The sequence below is a fragment of the Cyprinus carpio genome, chromosome A19 (genome assembly GCF_018340385.1).
Source record: "Cyprinus carpio isolate SPL01 chromosome A19, ASM1834038v1, whole genome shotgun sequence".
NCBI classification, from domain to species: Eukaryota; Metazoa; Chordata; class Actinopteri; order Cypriniformes; family Cyprinidae; genus Cyprinus; species Cyprinus carpio.
In genome coordinates this window covers 14,275,843-14,294,343 of record NC_056590.1, presented here as the reverse complement: position 1 = coordinate 14,294,343, position 18,501 = coordinate 14,275,843, and the positions used below count along the sequence as shown (strand labels likewise).

At 38.8% G+C, this 18,501-nt stretch overlaps 1 pseudogene; it reads left to right on the top strand.

Moving 5' to 3' along the window:
- The first annotated feature begins 2,956 nt into the window (after window positions 1-2,956).
- Window positions 2,957-17,385, top strand: LOC109104924 (annotated as a pseudogene).
- Window positions 17,386-18,501: the final 1,116 nt, after the last annotated feature.

Below are 18,501 nucleotides of genomic sequence, written 5' to 3'. Positions count from 1 at the left end.
ATTCAAAATTGCTTAAATCACCTTTCTTTCCCATTCTGACATTCAGTTTGGAGTTCAGGAGATTGTCTTGACCAGGACCACACCCCTAAATGCATTGAAGCAACTGCCATGTGATTGGTTGATTGGTTGATTAGATAATTGCATTAATGAGAAATTGAACAGATGTTCCTAATAATCCTTTAGGTGAGTGTATGTGTGTGTGTGTGTGTGTGTGTGTGTGTGTGTGTGTGTAGCGTTGCCAAGATACTGCATAAAATTCTCTGCTGCACCTAAATATCACATTTGACAGTTTCTATTTTTGCACAAACATTTTGAGTTAATGGCACTGGAGGGTTTGAGTTAAAGATTCCAAATTTGCAAATTTGAATTGCACTGAAAAAGGGGAGAAAATGCATTGCATAATCAGTGCTTGCATTTTAATACATTGTATTTTCAGGGCTTGCATTTTTAAGGGCTGACATTTAACAAGGTTATCACTATCAAAAAATGCTTAGTGTGGCTTAATGGACTAATACAAAACTTATAAAATACATATTATACATAATATATAAAGGCAAACAGATGCACTCAGAAAATGACTGTAAAAGCTTCACGCTGAGTGTTTCCATCCCATAGAAACCTGCTATAATGAAAATGCTTATTGGACTAATAGAGTGATATAATTTTTTTTTAAATCGGTATACACCTTATTGATGATGCATACTGTACAAAAAGCAGACAAGCCCAGAAAATGCTTTCCCATAGAAACCCACTATATTAAAAAACAAAATAATAATAATAATAATAATAATAATAATAATAAGTCCATTGATTTTAGTGCTTCCTAGCCCAGTCCAGTGATCTTGAGTCTGGTCCCACTGGTCCTAATCATGGAGGCACAGCCACTGAAGCTGCTTCTTGCACCTTCATTATGGCCAGGAAAGCCTTTTCTCCTCTGGCAGAAAACAGAAGGGCCTTTTTCCTCCATCAATTCCACCTTACTAGAAAAACCTGATCCTGTCCTGTTCTCTCTACTGCTGGTTCTGTCCATCAGGATTCTGTAGCTGGACTTTATTCCCTCCTCCCCTGGTTCATTCTGCTCCACCCTGGTCCCCTGCTCAGCTGGTTCCACTAAAGTATCCTGCTCTGCCAGCATCCCCAAGGTCTCCTGCTCTACCTTGGAAGCATAAAAGGAAGTATAAAAGCACATGCAGCGGATACAGTGGCAGCTTCTGTTCTTCAGTAAGCACTCTGTGTGTGTTTGACATTCATGTTGTGTTGTGCACAACTTTCCTTATTTTCTATGGCAAAACCCATTATGAAATCTGGCAACCAGTGTTTCAAGCTGTGTGTTCCTCCCTGCCCGTGCGTCATTATGGGTGGGGATACATACAGTTTGTGGGTCGTTTATTGAGGAGCGAGGGAGGTGACTCGAGGGAGATGACTGTCCACATTGCGAATGGTTCTTGCTGCAGATGCTCCACTCCCGGTGGGCGCTCTTCGAGGGGGGTCACCCTCACTAGCATTCCTCGTGGCTCGGGTCCCACTTCTGCTGAGGTAGAGTGGTGGCTGCAGTCGCGGGGATCACAAATGGATCTGGTGGAGGGGTCAGAGACTGGCAGGTCCCTTTCTTCACCCTCAGCCTCCAGATCTAGTGCTCTCTCCCAGGGTTTGGAAGCACACTCAGCGGTTTCTTCCCCCCGATGAGAGGGCTTGACGCTTTGCCTGTCTTCCTCTGAGGAGGAGGATGTGGAGGACGTTGAAGAGGATGAGACTGTGGACTCACCACCCCAGACCATCCAATATGAGGAGCTGCTGGAGGTAGTGACTCATGTGGTGGCCAGGCTAAACATAAACTGGCCCACCGAGAAGCTGGAAGAGTGTCCAAAAAGTAAGCTGGATGAATGTTTCCAGTGGTCTAGGCCACTATCTAGGCCTGCCATTTTTCCCAGATCTGCACACCGAGGTATCCAGATTGTGGGGGAAACCCTTTTAAGCCCATCTGTTCACCCCTTTGGGTTCTCACTACTCTAATGTCATGGGGCTGAGGGAGCATAGCTATGGGGCGATGACTAGATGTTAGAACAGACACTTGCGGGTTATCTGTCTCCTGGGTTTGCGTCATCCCTCAAGGCCCCGGCATTACCCACCAAGCAACTTCAAACATCCTCGGCTTTGGTGGGTTGGGCATACATGGCAGCAGGTCTGGCTGCTCTCATGATCTCGGGTCTGCAGGGCGGGAGCTGCCCCAGCCGTCTGTCAGACCCTTGTATCAAGAAGTTAAAAAATGGAGTGTCGCCTCCTGTTGTAATCTGGAGTCAGAGCGATGCTCCCAGTCGAGGCCTTCGAAGCAGAAACCAGATTTGAGTACTGTTCTTCTCGCTAAGAAGGCTTTGGCTAAGAAATCCTGATGCCACTGGCGCAAGACTTCTGAGGACAGGCCCCTCTGGGGAAGAGTGGTGTACACCTCATCATACGGTGCTAGGGTGGCCAAACGTGCCATTTTCGCAGGAATCGTCCTGGACAGGATTTCTATATTGCCTAAAATATCCAGGTTTTGGCTTATGTTTCCTGTTTTCGTACTTACTGACGGTAATGATCGTTTGACCAATAACATGCAGACATTGTATGTAATCGACCAATCGTGGTGCGTGAGAAGGTGGGATCTACAGAGAACGGTCAAAGCGATGCAAATGCGTGTACATATTAGTGTTGGACTCGAAGCATGCACTGAGCATACCGATCGGTGTATGACATCAAAGTACCGTGAGAGCGATTCAAAAGCCGTCTGCTCTCTAGAGCTCTCACGGTACTTTATACAACAATTGGTCTGCGCAGCGCAAACAAAGCCAAAACCTAGATATTTTAGGCAATATAAAAATCCTGGCCAGGACGTGTCCTGCGAAAATGGCACGTTTGGCCACCCTATACGGTGCCCGTCTCTCCTCAGTGCCCTCAGGAGATCAATCTGTCAACCATGCCATCCCCTGTGCTTCACGACACAGCGGTCTCCAGCAAACACAGCTCTCAGTGTCCATCCGGAAACATAGCGGCTCTGGAATGCTCGCATCCTCTAAGGAGGTTATTTGAACGGTCTGTTTGGTTGTTCCCTGCTGGTCGTCCGCTTCATGGCGCCATAGTATTTTATCAACCAGTCTTAAGTAGCCTATTAAATTATGGGATGCAAGCTTGCCTGTTCAATTTATTTAGTTTTGTGGAAAATGGTTATGAAAATATGCAGATATTTAGAATGAACATTTTGTCATGGTTCATGGGTCTGTGTGCTAATTTCTGTGTCTGTGTGTGTGGGTGTTGTCCGCTCCTTGTGCTCGTCAGTGTTGTTGCCTAGTTACCGTGCACCTGATGAGCTGATCAGAGTGGTCACAGGTATAGCTCGTCTGCACTGCCTATATCTGGCTGGCGTTTCTGTTGTGTGTTGTCAGATTGTTGTTGCTCATGTCTTGTCTGGTTCTCTGTCAGAACGCCTAGTTCCTGAGTTTGAATCCTGCCTGGTTGCTGTTCTCTGATTCCCTGGAGGATTTGGACTGCTAGGGTTATTCTCTGCATGAGCTGAGACTCTGCACTGCCGGGTAACCAGCACTTCTACTATTGATGTAGTTGGAGTTGTCTAATAAAGACTACCTTTCACTTGCAATTGGATCTTGTGTTTCGGTTTCATGAAACATTTGTTCATGAACGTGTGTTGTTTGTAGGGTTCACAAGAGATTTGTCATTGGTTGCATGAGAGCGCATATGAGGAAAAATATTCAGACAGTGTGTGAAATGTAGTATTACAATATGGTCAAAATGCCCATAGTTACCAAATTACAATTAATAGGGTTCAAATAGGCATAATTTTGATACTTACCGCTACGTGTTTTTTTTGGTTGGAGCTGGAATTCTTGTACGCTGCAATGTCAGTTCGTTTTTGGTGTACACAACATGCATCGCAATATGAAATTATTCTTTTTGAAATCTTGGAGTGAAAACAGACTGAGGTTGAGGCCTCGGATGATCTGCCTCTGACAACTCACACGTCTTCCTCTGCTTCTGCAATCATCTTCCAACTAAACACGTGCTAAATGTAAGTGGGAGATGTGAAGCCGCAGCTCCAACATCTTGCGAGAATTGTGAACAAGTCATATAAACTAATTATTTAAAAAATCTCATATATTACCATTTGACAGTAATGGAAGAACACCGCAAAATGTAGACAAGTAAAAGTAACATTTTTTGTTTGTTTTTTTTTCACTAAAAATGTACTTGAGTAAAAGTACACATCTTTAAATATACTCTAACAGTACATTACTCAAATTTATTCAAGTAAATTTTCATTATGTTTTTTCCTTTCATTAAAGTTCATTACTGCCCACCTCTGGATAGGGGTTTCTGTCTCATTTTAGAACTTCGTCAGCTGAACCGCTCAGTCATGAAACTGAGGTTCAAGAGGCTGATACTCAAACAGATTGTGTCTCAAATCAAGTCGGAAGACTGGTTTGTCACGATAGATCTAAAGGAAGGGTACTTTCACATATCCATCTTTTGTCAACACAGGAAGTTCCTGAAGTTTGCTTTCGGGGGTGAAGCATACCAATATCAGGTTCTTCCGTTCAGTCTAGCACTCTCAACCCACACTTTCACCATGTGTGCGGATGCTGCTCTGGCTCCTCAGAGACTCCAGGCCATCCACATTCTCAATTATATAGACTACTGGTTGATATTGGATAAATTGGAGAAGATAGTGGCTCAGCATTTAGATTCTGTCCTCGCCCATAAAAAATAGCTGTGGTTAAGACTGAAAGCCAAGAAAAGTTTGCTTTCTCCAGTACAGAGAACCACTTTGTTGTGGGATTCGAACACGATGCAGGCACATCTGTCTCCTGTTTGGATTGAGTGAAACCTCACAGCCGTGAAGAGATTAAGAGAAGGCCAGTCATTCACTGTCAAATAGTTTCAGAGACTGTTAGGTCTGCTAGCAGCTGCATCCAACATGATACCTCTTGGCCCGCTGTACATGAGACTTTTGCAGTGGTGGCTCAGGACCAAGGGGTTTGATCAAGGGGCATGATCAAGGTCACTTAGAGATGCTTAGTCCAATTTGTCTGCTATGGTCCACTCAAGAAAAGTCTCCCGGCGACCAAGCAGACCTTAAGCCGGTGGAATGTGGATGCAATTTCTTTGTCCTATGAGTCCTCTGACCTCCCCTCACCTTTGGGGGTCAGAGCACACTCGACTAGGAGTATGGAGGCCTCCAAGGCCTTTCTCTCTGGAGTGTCGATTTACGACATCTGTTCCACCCCGCTTGCATTTATCAGACTTCAACTTGGGAGCAACCCCTGGCTCTTCTGTACTCTCGTCCTAGCTGGGCTCTTCCACACTAGGCAGGGACTCATAAGCATGGCAGAGTGTGCATAGTCATTCCCAAAACATTCAATGCAGCGTGAGTTCAAAAAAGGGGAACATCCCTAGGTTAGGTAGAGTGGGGGAAATATTTATTTGACCCCCCGCTGATTTTGTAAGTTTGCCCTCTTACAAATAAATGAAGGTTCTGTAATTTTTATGGTAGGTTTATTTTAACAGAGAGAGACAGAATATCAACCAAAAAATCCAGAGAAAAAAACACATTATATAAAGGTTAGAAATTAATTTGCATTTCAGTAAGTGAAACAAGTATTTGATCCCCTACCAACCAGCAAGAATTCTGGCTCCCACAGATTGGTTATGTGCCCATGTGAAACACAGATTAGTCCTGCCACTTTAAGAAGTTAATCCTAATGTCAGCGCGTTAGGTGTATATGAAACCTGTCCACACAATCTGTATTTTCCATTCCAACCTCTCCCACCACCATGGCCAAGACCAAAGAGCAGTCAAAGGAAGTCAGAGACAAGATTGTAGATCTGCACAGGGCTTGATTGGGCTACAAGACCATCAGCAAGAAGCTTGGTGAGAAGGAGACAACTGTTGATGCGATTATTTGGTAATGGAAGAAATACAAAACAACCATAAATCAGCCTTGGTCTGAAACTTGTTAATGATCTTAAGGCAGTTGGGACCACAGTCACCAAGCAAAACATTGGTAACACACTACACCGTGTGTTATGACACCAAGAACACCATCCCTACAGTCAAGCACAGAGGTGGAAACATTATGCTTTGGGGCTGTTTTTACCAGATAAAGAGAAAAAGAAAGAGTCCAAACTAACAGAAACCGTGACATCATTCGAAATTGTGAAGGGTCTACTAAACCTCCTTCCCCCAGCCAGAACACTGAAGATGGGTCATGGATTGGTCTTCCAGCATGACAGACCCAAAAACATACCACCAAGGCAACAAAGGAGTTGCTCAAGAAGAAACACATTAAGGTCATGGAGTGGCCTAGCCGGTCTCCAGACCTTAATCCTATAGAAAATCTGTGGAGGGAGCTGAATCGTCACCTGGTGACCAACCTCTGTACTTGCCAACAAGGGTTTTTGCACCAAGTACTACTAAGTCATGTTTTGCTTGGGGATCAAATAGTTAATTCTCTCACTGAAATGCAAATCAGTTTCTAACCTTTATATAATGTTTTTTCCTGGATTTCTTTGGTTGGTATTCTGTCTCTATACGTTAAAATAAACCTAACCTAAAAATTACAGACCCTGTATGTACTGTGTGTGTGTATATATACAAATACACATGAAACATAATAATATAAGTATTAAAATATTGATATTGTATTCATATTCTCTAAAAAAATAGATATAATATTATATATATATATATATATATATACAGTATGGCACAACACATGCTTGGTCTTTCTGCCTTTCCGGTCTCTGTAAACTCTGTAAAAATGAAATTAAACTCAGCATATAGGCCATTTTCCTTAAAGAGGTAAGGAAATTAATTCTGAAATTAAACTCAGCATATAGGCCATTTTCCTTAAAGAGGTAAGGAAATTAATTCTGTTGATGTCGGGTCTCTGCAGAAATGATAATAAAAGCCATAGCAGGCCTTCATTTTGGACTGGGTTGATGTCAATTGAAGCCGTTTGAGGTTTTAACAAAAGTCAGAGAGGTGAAGAGCCTCATTCTCTTTCATCTTACAATTCTTGAGCATGGCTTACCACAGAGGCATGAAACACTTAGGGGAAATTTTCAACCACATCACCAACAGTGATATTTCCTGTCATCAAAACAAAAAAGGAAATACAGGCCGCATTCACACAACAGCAGAATACAGTTTTCAGTCCTGTATTTGAGTCCTTAATATGGTTATGTTCACACACAGTATGGTTATTGATGAGAGTAACAATTGCATATTATAACCATACTCACACCTGTAATTTTTCAGGACTCACACCAACATTCTCAGAAAACCTGTGCTGTGTTAAAGGAACCCGACTGGACAACTAGTTGTCTGACACATCATACAGAGTGAGAGAGCTGCTCTGTGCTGTACAAATGCATGTCAACCATGTGTTGCGGGTTTTCATGTGTGATTTCAGTAACTTACAGCGATGGAGATGAGAGCTTCTGAAGCTTTAAATCTAGTAATTGTTCTCCAGATATAAAAGCTGTTGTTGGTTACTGAAGATTTGACCGATGACAACACTGTGTGTTGTGACAAAAAGTAATAAGACTTTTCAGATTGCACGTTCATACAGACAGTATTTGAGATGCTACTGTAAGCTGCTGTGTGAGTGGTACATTATGAGACTGACTTCCATTGCACGTTCATACAGACAGTATTTGAGATGCTACTGTAAGCTGCTGTGTGAGTGGTACATTATGAGACTCACATCTGTAAGTAAATGTGGTTGTCAATCCCAGCTGACAGTGTGAACGTAGCCATACAGAGTGTAATGGCACTTACTCATCTCAAAAACCTGCCAAAAACACTACAATATATCCAGTAAAGAAAAAAAAACAGAAATATGTGTATAAATACATAAATAAATACTACTTACTTTGAGAACAAATGACTGCAGCACCAGTATCTCTCAGAATGGTAACATTTTTATTACTTTGATTCCAGGTATGCTTTAATTTTACTTGCCCTTACTTCTTGATAAACAAACATCAAAAATGTCTTTGTAAATGGACACACTAAAAAACAGTCAATCACTGCTAGTAGTGAATGGATCCTATTTGAACTAAAAATTGTATTTTAAACTTAATAGATTAAAAATTAATAAAGAAAAATGCACATCAAATTAATTCATTAAAAAAAAAAATTTTGAAAAAAAGTAAATACCTTAAAACTTTGCTAAATAAAATTTTGTAAGAACAGATAATGAGCTGATGGACATCACACTCCATGGTTTCTATCCCTTCGCCCTTTGCTAAATGCATTTAGTTATACTACGGTATGTCATGCAAGTGCCTTGCTCTCTCCAAAGTATCCACTCCAAGACCTTCAATATTAACTATAAACCACAATTTTAACATAACAATAAATTTTACATAGCATCAAAAAAACCTGAAAACAAATAAAATAATTCTAAGCATTTTTACGAAGTTATCTGCATCAGTGTATCTCCTGTGCTGCATCAAGCCACTTGTATAATAGCTGTCACTGTTTAGATTAATGCATGGCTCAGACTCCAATAAAATTATAAGGTAAATATTCCAATAAAATTATAAACAAATAAACTTGTAAAACTCTATATAACTATATAATAATCAAAAAAACAAAATAATAATAAAATTAACAAATAAACTATTATTTTTAGTCCCTGGTTCAATAGGGTCTTCTTTTAAAACATTGGACAGGTTTTCAATTATCTGTGCAGATTTTTTACATACCATCTAATCCTGTTTACATGAAATTAGCCTGCTCCGAAGTAGGTTTGAGTTTACCGACATGTTGCTATGGTAGCAACACTAGGAGGTTTAGCTTCAAAGAACCTCCAATGGATCATGTAAAATCTTCAACAGTAAAATCCAGAGTAAAACTGTCTGAGTATGAAATTACGGGCCCCTGAATATGAATGTTTATTTTAAAACAGTTATTCACATGATCTACAACATCTCACAGCAAAACTATGGTCAGAGGAAGGGTAGTGCTTACCCAGCATTATTATATATATATATATATATATATATATATATATATATATATATATATATATATATATATATATATATATATATATATATATAAAGTAATAGTAAATAGTAGGTACCGGTATTTGCTTTAATTCGGTGAAACCTCTCAGACTGAAATTTCTTGAAAATGCATTATTGCTTTTAGTAAAAATGCATATTACATATTTACAGATATATACCAGCAAGTTTAGTTTTATTCATTTGTAGAGGTTACTGACACATCTGAGAACTTCAAATTCGAATGTTCTCCTTTGTTCCAATTACATTTTTATTTTTTACAGCATTGCAAACATAGGCCCACACAATGTGTTTAACTTATTTTAGAAGATTTGTCATAGCCACGTCATGGCATGTGATTTGTACCACAAACTTTTAACACCCACAATCAAACAACCATCATATGAAAAGCCAGCATATTTCATAGGTCATTTTTTGATAATCACATCTGTGAATTCAATGGTAAGAAAATTTTCAACCATCAGATAAATCATATTGTGATGTTAAATATATATATAGTATATTTCATATGTTATATTTTTAACAAACGACAAACTTTTAAAATGTGTACAAGTATGAAATATACTATCATACTTGTACACATTTTAAAAATATATATATATATAAAAATATAAAAAAATATATATATAGTATATTTCATACTTGTACACATTTTAAAAGTTTGTCGTTTGTTAAAAATATAACATTGCTTCAATTGTCAATTTTATGAGGAAGTTATTGTTATAATACAAAGTTATTTTTACTGTAATGTAAAATTTGACACCAATGATATGACAGAAATGTTCCTATTTCACTACAGTGTTTTCTGGGCATTGCTTCTCATGACCATTTCTGGACAAGATCACATAGGTGCATCAAAAGAGTGTGAAGATGCTCCCGTTGTTCCAGGACACAATCTTGCCGGAGAAGGATTTGATGTTGTGACCATGCAGTGAAAAGGTTCTTATGTGATCACCCTGGAAAAAAATGGGATTTAGTCAATGTCACTTTTAAATTAAAAGAAGAAGAAGAAGAAGAAGAAGAAGAAGAAGAAGAAGAAGAAGAAGAAGAAGAAGAAGAAAAAAAGATTACTTCATTGGAATAAAACAGATGCTATCAGCTGCAGTTGTAGGCTGGAGGACCTTGCCAATAAGCATTATGTGGGGAGAATAAATGAAGAACATCAGCTTTTTTTTTTGGTTCATCACACCCAAGTTCAGCACAGATCGTGAGAGCAGACTGCATTTCTTGCCATTCATTATAAAAAACAAAGTGCAGACGCGATGTAAATAATACTTTAAGTGTGCAGTATAGAGAGCTTCATTAGTTAAAATGGAAGTTTGTGAGATCGCGATGAACTAAGGGGAGTGACCGAATTTTAATTATAAAGGGAGTTTGCAAATGTGAATTTGAATTTATACAACAGTTTTATGCATTTTTGATTTTATACTAAGTTATTAAGCAACTTACATTTTAGGAACACTGTTGTCTGATTGTGCTCTATTTCGTCAACTAAAATAATTCCAAACAAGTCCAGGCTGAGCCGCTGCACATCTCCAAGCAAACACAGCGCTTTTTGTTTATGAATGAATCTGCATTTTTGAACAAATCTAGTGAGTCATAAAGGGAGACACTTGTTTCTTTCTTAAATGAATCATTAAAACGAATCATTTGAATGAATGATTCAGTGACTTGCTGCTGCCTACTGGCTGTTTCAGTTAAATTTTTTCTACTAATAATAATAATATTATATTTAAAACATTAATTTCATAACATTGTTATTATGAAATGCCTTATTGCTACCTCTGAGTCTTGTCAAAAAGTTTGTAATGCCACATTTGTGCTTTTCTGTGTCATGCAAAGATGAATTGTTGATGCTGATTTCATTTGACTAAACTATTAAATATAATCAAGCAAAGAGTAAACTATTAAATATAATCAAGCAAAGAGTAAACTATTAAATATAATCTATAAATCGTGCAATACTGTACCATTAAATAAGAGGTGTTTTGAGGGCTTAGCTAAACAGGCCAATTAGAGACAATTACTAACCATTCAGATTTTTTATTTAATCTTTAATAACATTTTATTAAATCTCTTTTTTTATTAAACACAAGGGGTGATAAATGATGCTTAATGTGCAAATTCACACACAACGTATCTTTATTAGTAGTGATGGAGCAAGTAGTGAATACCAGTTATGCCATGTCCTCTTCTCATGCTGCTAAGACCAAACAATGAACCTGACTTTGATACTTAGAGGTTCAGTGTTGATTTTCTACATAATGACCAGTCTCTCCCTGACCCAAAGAATTCTTGGCAGTCTGCTGCCCCCAGCTGCAGATGTTGTCAGGCATGTTGGTCTGTATGTTTTGACAGCACAGTGCCTTGAACTTTTGAAATGTGTGTATGGTTCAGTAGAAGATGGAGTTGAGCTGGTAGTGAGGTTCAAGTGCTCTGCAGAACCGGTGGGGGGGGGGGGGGGGGTTCATCTACTTGCATTGTCTCCATGTGATGTTTAGTGCCACAGTCATATGAGGTGGTGTTACAGAAGCTGAATGGAATAATTTCAGGGATGAAGAAACATCTTGGATTACAAGCATGCTTCTTCTGTCCCAATCAAGTTCCGTACAATGACTCATTAACACCCTGTATCTGATGAACCCACTGACAAAGTGTAAAAACACCTAAAGTCAAAAGCCAAAAGTCAACTAAGGCTAAAAGCAATGCTGATAAGTCTGAAGTAGATGCACTTAAGAAGTCATCACAAAACTTCAAGCCCAGAAGTCCCATTGGATTGGTGCCATTTTACAGTTTGGCATCTAACAGGGCCTGTCGTCGTGCTGGCTTAGATACCCCCTGCTTCCTCAGGTTCTTCCTGATTCTCCGGGTTGACCTCCCCTTGATTTACATTCTCAGATTATCATTCGGCCTTGTAAATTCTACTAATCTCCGATCTGTGAGTAAAGCCCTGGCCTCATGAAACACTGCGTTCTCCAAAAATGGCGCTGAGCAATGCTCATTCTCTGGTTAACAAGACTTACATTTTCAACAACTTTATATCCTCTTACAGCCTGGACTTTTTGTTTATTGCTGAAACCTGGCTGTAGGTAGGAGACTTAAACTCCTATTCTGAACTTGTTCCTGTTGGCTACTGCTTCTATGATGCTCCCCGACTCACTGGTAGGGGTGGAGGACTGGCAATTTTGTTTTTGTGTGTGTGTGTGTATGTGTTATAATTTACTGTTTTAGTTTTTTTTTTTTTTTTTTTTTTTTTTTTAATCTGGCAAGGGGGAAAATATGAAAATTAACCAATGGGGCTAACTCTGGCTAATTTACCATATTTGACTGTGGATTCATGAGCACTGTCCTTATTAAATCAGTAAAATAAAACTTTGCACCAGTCTTCTACTGCCCTATCCTTGTGCTTGCTGCAGAATTTCAGTCTGTCCTTTTCTTGAAGAGAAATGGCTTCTTTGGTGCCCTTCTTGACACCAGGTCACTGTCCAAAAAGTCTTTGACTCACTATGCGTGCACAATGCACTCACACCTACCTTCAACACTGAGAAAGCTCTGCACTGGTGGTGACACGAATTCGTAACTGACTCCTCAGGACAAGATGGTCCTGCCACTTGACACTCTGGGACGTCCTTCTTTACTGCAGTTAAACCTCTCTCCTTGAAGTTTTTGATTATCCAATCAAACCAGTAAATCAAACCAGTAAATGATTCTTTCAGGTGCAATATTCTTCACAGAATTTCCTTGCATGTGAGGACATTTTGATTCAAATGTGGCATAACACACAAGACTACTATGACTGGAAGCACTTCATACCTCCTTTTATACTAACCAAGCTGTTCTTATAACTCACTACATCATATGAAGAATGGCATCTACGCTAATATTAGTCTCTTTCATTGTTATTCTGAGATCACTGTAGCCATACAGATCCAGTCCATATCCAGACCAGATGGTGGATCAGCACCTAGAGACGACCTCTACAGCCCTGAATATTAGCAGAGACCATGTCAACTAGATGCATTCCAGAGACAGATCCCCTGTGAAGACCTCGTCACCTCGACGACCATCGGCACAAGATCACAGAAACTAGACCTAGTCGACAACTAGACCTAGAATTATACCATGTAGGGCTGCACGATTAATCGAAATTAAACCGCAAAGGTGATAAATCATGATTAGGCGGAAGCTGCGATTGTCATACGTATCTTTCAGAGAAGCATGGTTCTGTGATCAGTAGTAAATCGGGCAGAGGGCACTCTTGCGCTGTAACTCCAAATATGCCCCGAAGAAGAAATCCAGGAAATACTGCAGCTGAATAAACAGAGGATTTAACTGCTTTCAGTGATTCAATGTGACTAATGAACACACAAATACAACAATATATGGTTTATCTGAGTTTGTCTTATTATAATGTTTATTATAATAAAGTATATAATAATGCAGTGCTAATCGACATAGCTTTTATCACTGCTTAGAATACTATGAAATATGTTATGTGTCTTATTCTGTGTAAGAAGCCACATCATCTAACAGAAGGATTTATTTCAAACACTCGACTGATGTTAGGAAGTGAGTTTGGAGTAAAATGTGTTATTAAATGTGGTATTTTCACATGCTTTCAGATGGAACAGCATTTACTACACAGAGCCGTAGTTCACTGAGAAACTATGCAAACAGCTTTCTTAATAGCAGAATGATTTCTTCGATTTCATTATCACGCGATTATATTGTCTGTGATTATGAATGCGATTTTGTGTAGCTTGTCAGAGAACTATGTCTCTGTGTAGTTAATGCTGCTCCATCTGAAAGCATGTGATGGAGATTTACTACTGATCCCAGAACTGGCTTTACTGACCAGATGTGCATGACAATCAGGTCCAATTAATCGTGCAGCCCTAATATCACGTCATGTTGGTTTCATCTGGCAAGAGAAGAACTGGCCCCCTGACTGAGCCTGGTTTCTCCTAAGGTTTTTTATCCATTTCTGTCACCGATGGAGTTTTGGTTCCTTGCCACTGTCGCCTTTTGCTTGCTTAGTTGGGGACGCTTGACTGATTGCACAGACACTATTGGAAGAGAGCTAAACTGGATGATGACATCACTGAATCATCAATGAACTGACTTAAGCTGGTAAAATGACTCTTTTTTTATTGTCTTGCATTATTGACAAACTATTTGTCTGTTTGACACTGTAAAGCTGCTTCGATAATCAGTCTTCTATAAAGCACTATACAGATAAAGGTGACTTGACTTGACTATAATCCAATCTAAATGATAGCGTGATTTCACCTGACTATTACTCGTTCACACTTTCCCGTGTGCTGATGATATGATTATGCTGCATTCGATTAAGCTCAGAAGGTGGATGTTGGAGCTGGGAATGATGTCACACCCAAGCAGACTGTGTTCCAGTAGAAAAATCAGAAAACCAAAATGGACGCGTCCATTGTTAGCAAAACCAGTAAATTATAAACATATAAAAAAAAACAGTATTTTGCACAGAACATGTCATAGTATCATGTCTACAAACAGAGGTTGGATAGAACTGTGTGCACCACTGAGATTATTGAGACACAGACAAACATAAGTGCTGATAAACAATATTTGTCACACAAAGAGGCAGTCTCTAAACTCTCAGTCTGCCCTTTGATGGACAAGGAGGTTGTCTCTGAACCCTTTGCCTGTCTTGTCACAGCCAAGGAGACCATCTCTGAACTTGCATAACTGTTTGTGTGTCATGCAAAGACCAAGAAGGCCATTCCCAAACTCTCTGCTTGTCCTATTACGGCCACAGGGGCTGTTGTGAATCTCTCTGTACTCTCTGTACTCTCGTTGTTAATCTCTCTCTGTACTCTGCATTACAGTTCTGCCTGATCCATTTTGGTGGACAGGCATTTGTAAGGGAAACAGGTCAATTTAGCTCAAAGGGAATCATTTAAGAGAACTCTAAACTCTCAATAGAAAGGAAAATAAATTAAAGTAGAAGTCAGCAAGAAGAGTGACAAGATTAGATGTCATTTCTCCTCATGGTTTTAGAGGAGCAGCTGGCATGTAAGCCAGAGCACGCTCAAAGAGCGTTAAAAAGCAGCATCCAAATGCAGTAGCAAAAAGGCAAGAAAAAAGCATGATTTGATGGTGTCCTGAGTATTTAAACATGGCTGTTGGACAAAATACATAAATAAGCGATTAGGAGATGATAGTCAAATATGTGGGTTACATACATGATATAGAGTTATGCATAGAAGTGAAAGTAACTCATAAGTCCTTTTAGCATCATTTTGGTGCATGCATATATATACATATAAAGGCAGTTTCTGTGCCATTCTGTGAACGTGAGGAAATGTTCTTTGTGAAGACCACATTTCAAAAGGGTTTAGAAGGAATCTCAGTCTGGTCTTTGTCTTCTAGGTGGGGGAAACCACCCAACGCAGTCTCTACTAATGATTTTCCTCATGTGATGGTCATGATATGCTGTGTCTTTGACCATTAATCCTGGTTACTTGCCCCAAATTTGACAAACTCCTTCCTGAGTTGGAACTATCAATAAGTGTTCTTTGTTGTAATGGTGTTAGCTGCTCAAAGCTTCTAGTTTGTTAGGCTCACTTCAGACTCGTCACAACAGTATAACATACACATATATAACACAATACCCTTCCAAATACCCACACTTGCGGTCTTGGCCACTTGAGAGCGTGTGCGCGACAGAAAGTAAGTGCTCAAGACTGTCACACCAGATCCTTAAAAACACCAAAGCGCAGTGCCCCTTAAGGCACCACTAATCCCACCAGAGCGATATTGAAGGCTTCTTAGTGTATCCACTCATGCTGTTGAAATAAATCGCGAGATTTATATATATACATACATATATCTATCTAATATATCTATCTATATAAATATATATATATATATATATATATATCTATATATATATATATATATATATATATTTGTTTATTTATTTATTTTTCCACAATCACACAACCATGATAAAAAATCACACAACAAAGAAAAAAAATTACAACATCACAAACACATATTCCAATCATAACAAACCTACAACCATCAGTTAAATTATATTATAAATTTAAAGACTTCTTTTTCATCTTTGTAAAATATTTGTCATTTGTTTGAAGATAATATTGTTGCTATTGTCAATTTTATATGAAACTTAATTAATTTACTGTAAAATTTGAAACCAATAATGATTTCCCATAACTGTACCTGTATCACTGCAGATCATGAAGCAGATGTGGGTTTACTTTCTGGTTTTCTGGGCATTGGTTTTCATGACCATTTCTGGAGTAGACATAGGTGCATCAAAAGAGTGTAAGGATTCTCCCTTTGTTCCAGGACACAATCTTGCTGGAGAAGGATTTGATGTTGTGACCATGGAGCGAAAAGTTCTTTCATGATTAACAGATAAGGGGTATGGGATTTAGGTAAAATTACGCAATTGTAAATTTTAAAAAAAAACAGCAGCAGTTGTAGACTGCAGGAGAATTAAACAAAAGCTACCAGCAGCAGTTGTAGACTGCAGGATTGTTTTTACTTTCTTACAGGACTAACTTGCCAAAGTGTTCAATGAAAGTCTCCAGTCATATCTTTGAATCAAGTGAAGCCCTGTCTCAATGATCATGCATCAGCAATCCTCTCAGTTCAGCTTCTGGAAAGTTGGTTTAAAATACAGTTTCACCAAACATGAAGTTGCATGTGACTTTTACAGGCAAGAGAGCTGGGTTATGTTTCCAAAATCAAAAGAAGTAAAATACAGTTTCACCAAACATGAAGTTGCATGTGACTTTTACAGGCAAGAGAGCTGGGTTATGTTTCCTTACTCATACTGTCAAAAAGATGACTATAAAACTTCAATTGTAAAATACTCACTCTTTGAATCACACTGAATTCAAACATCTGTACTCTCTCTTTACAGATATTGTGTAGCTGAAAATCCTCCTCTTCATGCAGAGTTTCTTCAAACAATCAAATCACTCCCTCCATTCTATGATCCAGACGCAACCTGATTACCACATATGGCACTCACTATACCAAATGGGGTCAAATGAAAGTCATAAGTCATCAAAACCTGTCAGGTAGCATTGAGTGGACTTACAGACACTACAGTGAATGACTGCTTGGGGTGGAAGCCTCTAGTTCACAGAGCACAGCAACTATGAAGGCAAAGACACATTTTGTCAAGAACAGAAGAAGATGACAAGGAAACGACTGAAAGCTGCTGAAGAATACATCATTCAAAATTCCCTCATGAAGGTTTGCTCTGAGCCTTGCAAGACTTACATAAAGAGCAGGGCAATATACTCCTAAAAGCATTCAAAAAATAAACAAACAATAAAGTCCACATTCAAATACAAATTCAAAACCAATTAAAACCTATAAAAAAACCTAATAGTCTCAGAGCCAAAGGTCTGTACTGAGATACATTTACATAAACAAATGATTTTGACATAGTTTCTTATGGCACACAAATCAAGCGCACTGAGATCATAGATAATAATGACAATCTACAAAAACCTGATGTGAAGGTTTACGGGTGTAATATTTTCTTTCAGAATGCAAGAAATGTTACTGTAGTGCAGCAAGTACAGTAGCATGTTACTTATCTGTTCTCTTTCTGAAAGGTCCGGATGAAAACTGGCTGCAAAGAGAGGCTTAAGTTATGCTGGACCCTCCACCTAGCCTTCAATTACTATCTAATTACTGCAGGTATAAATGAATACTTATAAAAATGTTTCTCTCTGCCCTGGGCATTAAATAATTTCTTCTAGAAGGCAGTAAGCCAAACTGATCATTCAAAAGATGAGTAGCTTCTTTCAGAATGCAGTCAGCTTTACCAACACATCTTGAAATATACACCTGGTTCAAAGTTCTCTGTGACTACCAATGACCTTGCTCCCTATATTGATGACACTAGTTAATGTATTTTTCTGTTACAGTACAAGTGCCCAGGATGTTACATTATACAGTCTCAGAAATAAAGGCACAAAAAGCTGTCATTGGGGCGATACCTTTTCAAAAGGTTACACTTTTGTACCTATTAGGTTCTAATATGCACAGTACACTTTAAGTACTAATATGTACCTTTAAGGTACCAAAATGGACCTTTTAGGGTGCAAATATGTACCTTTTGAAAAGGTATCACCCCCAGTGACAGCTGTTGTACCTTTATTTCAAAGAGTGTAGGTAAGCATACTATCCACCAAGAACATTAAGACAATCTCTAAAATGTTCTGACACACACCAAAACTTCTAAGTTCCTTATTAAAAAACAGACGTGCATTAATTTCTTAAAAATATATTTAGTATTATCTGGAAACTCGGCCGTACTATCTACTGTATTAATGTACCAAGGTACTTAAAGTGATCAACAAGCAACTTTGCCAGGTTTTATCTTGGAAA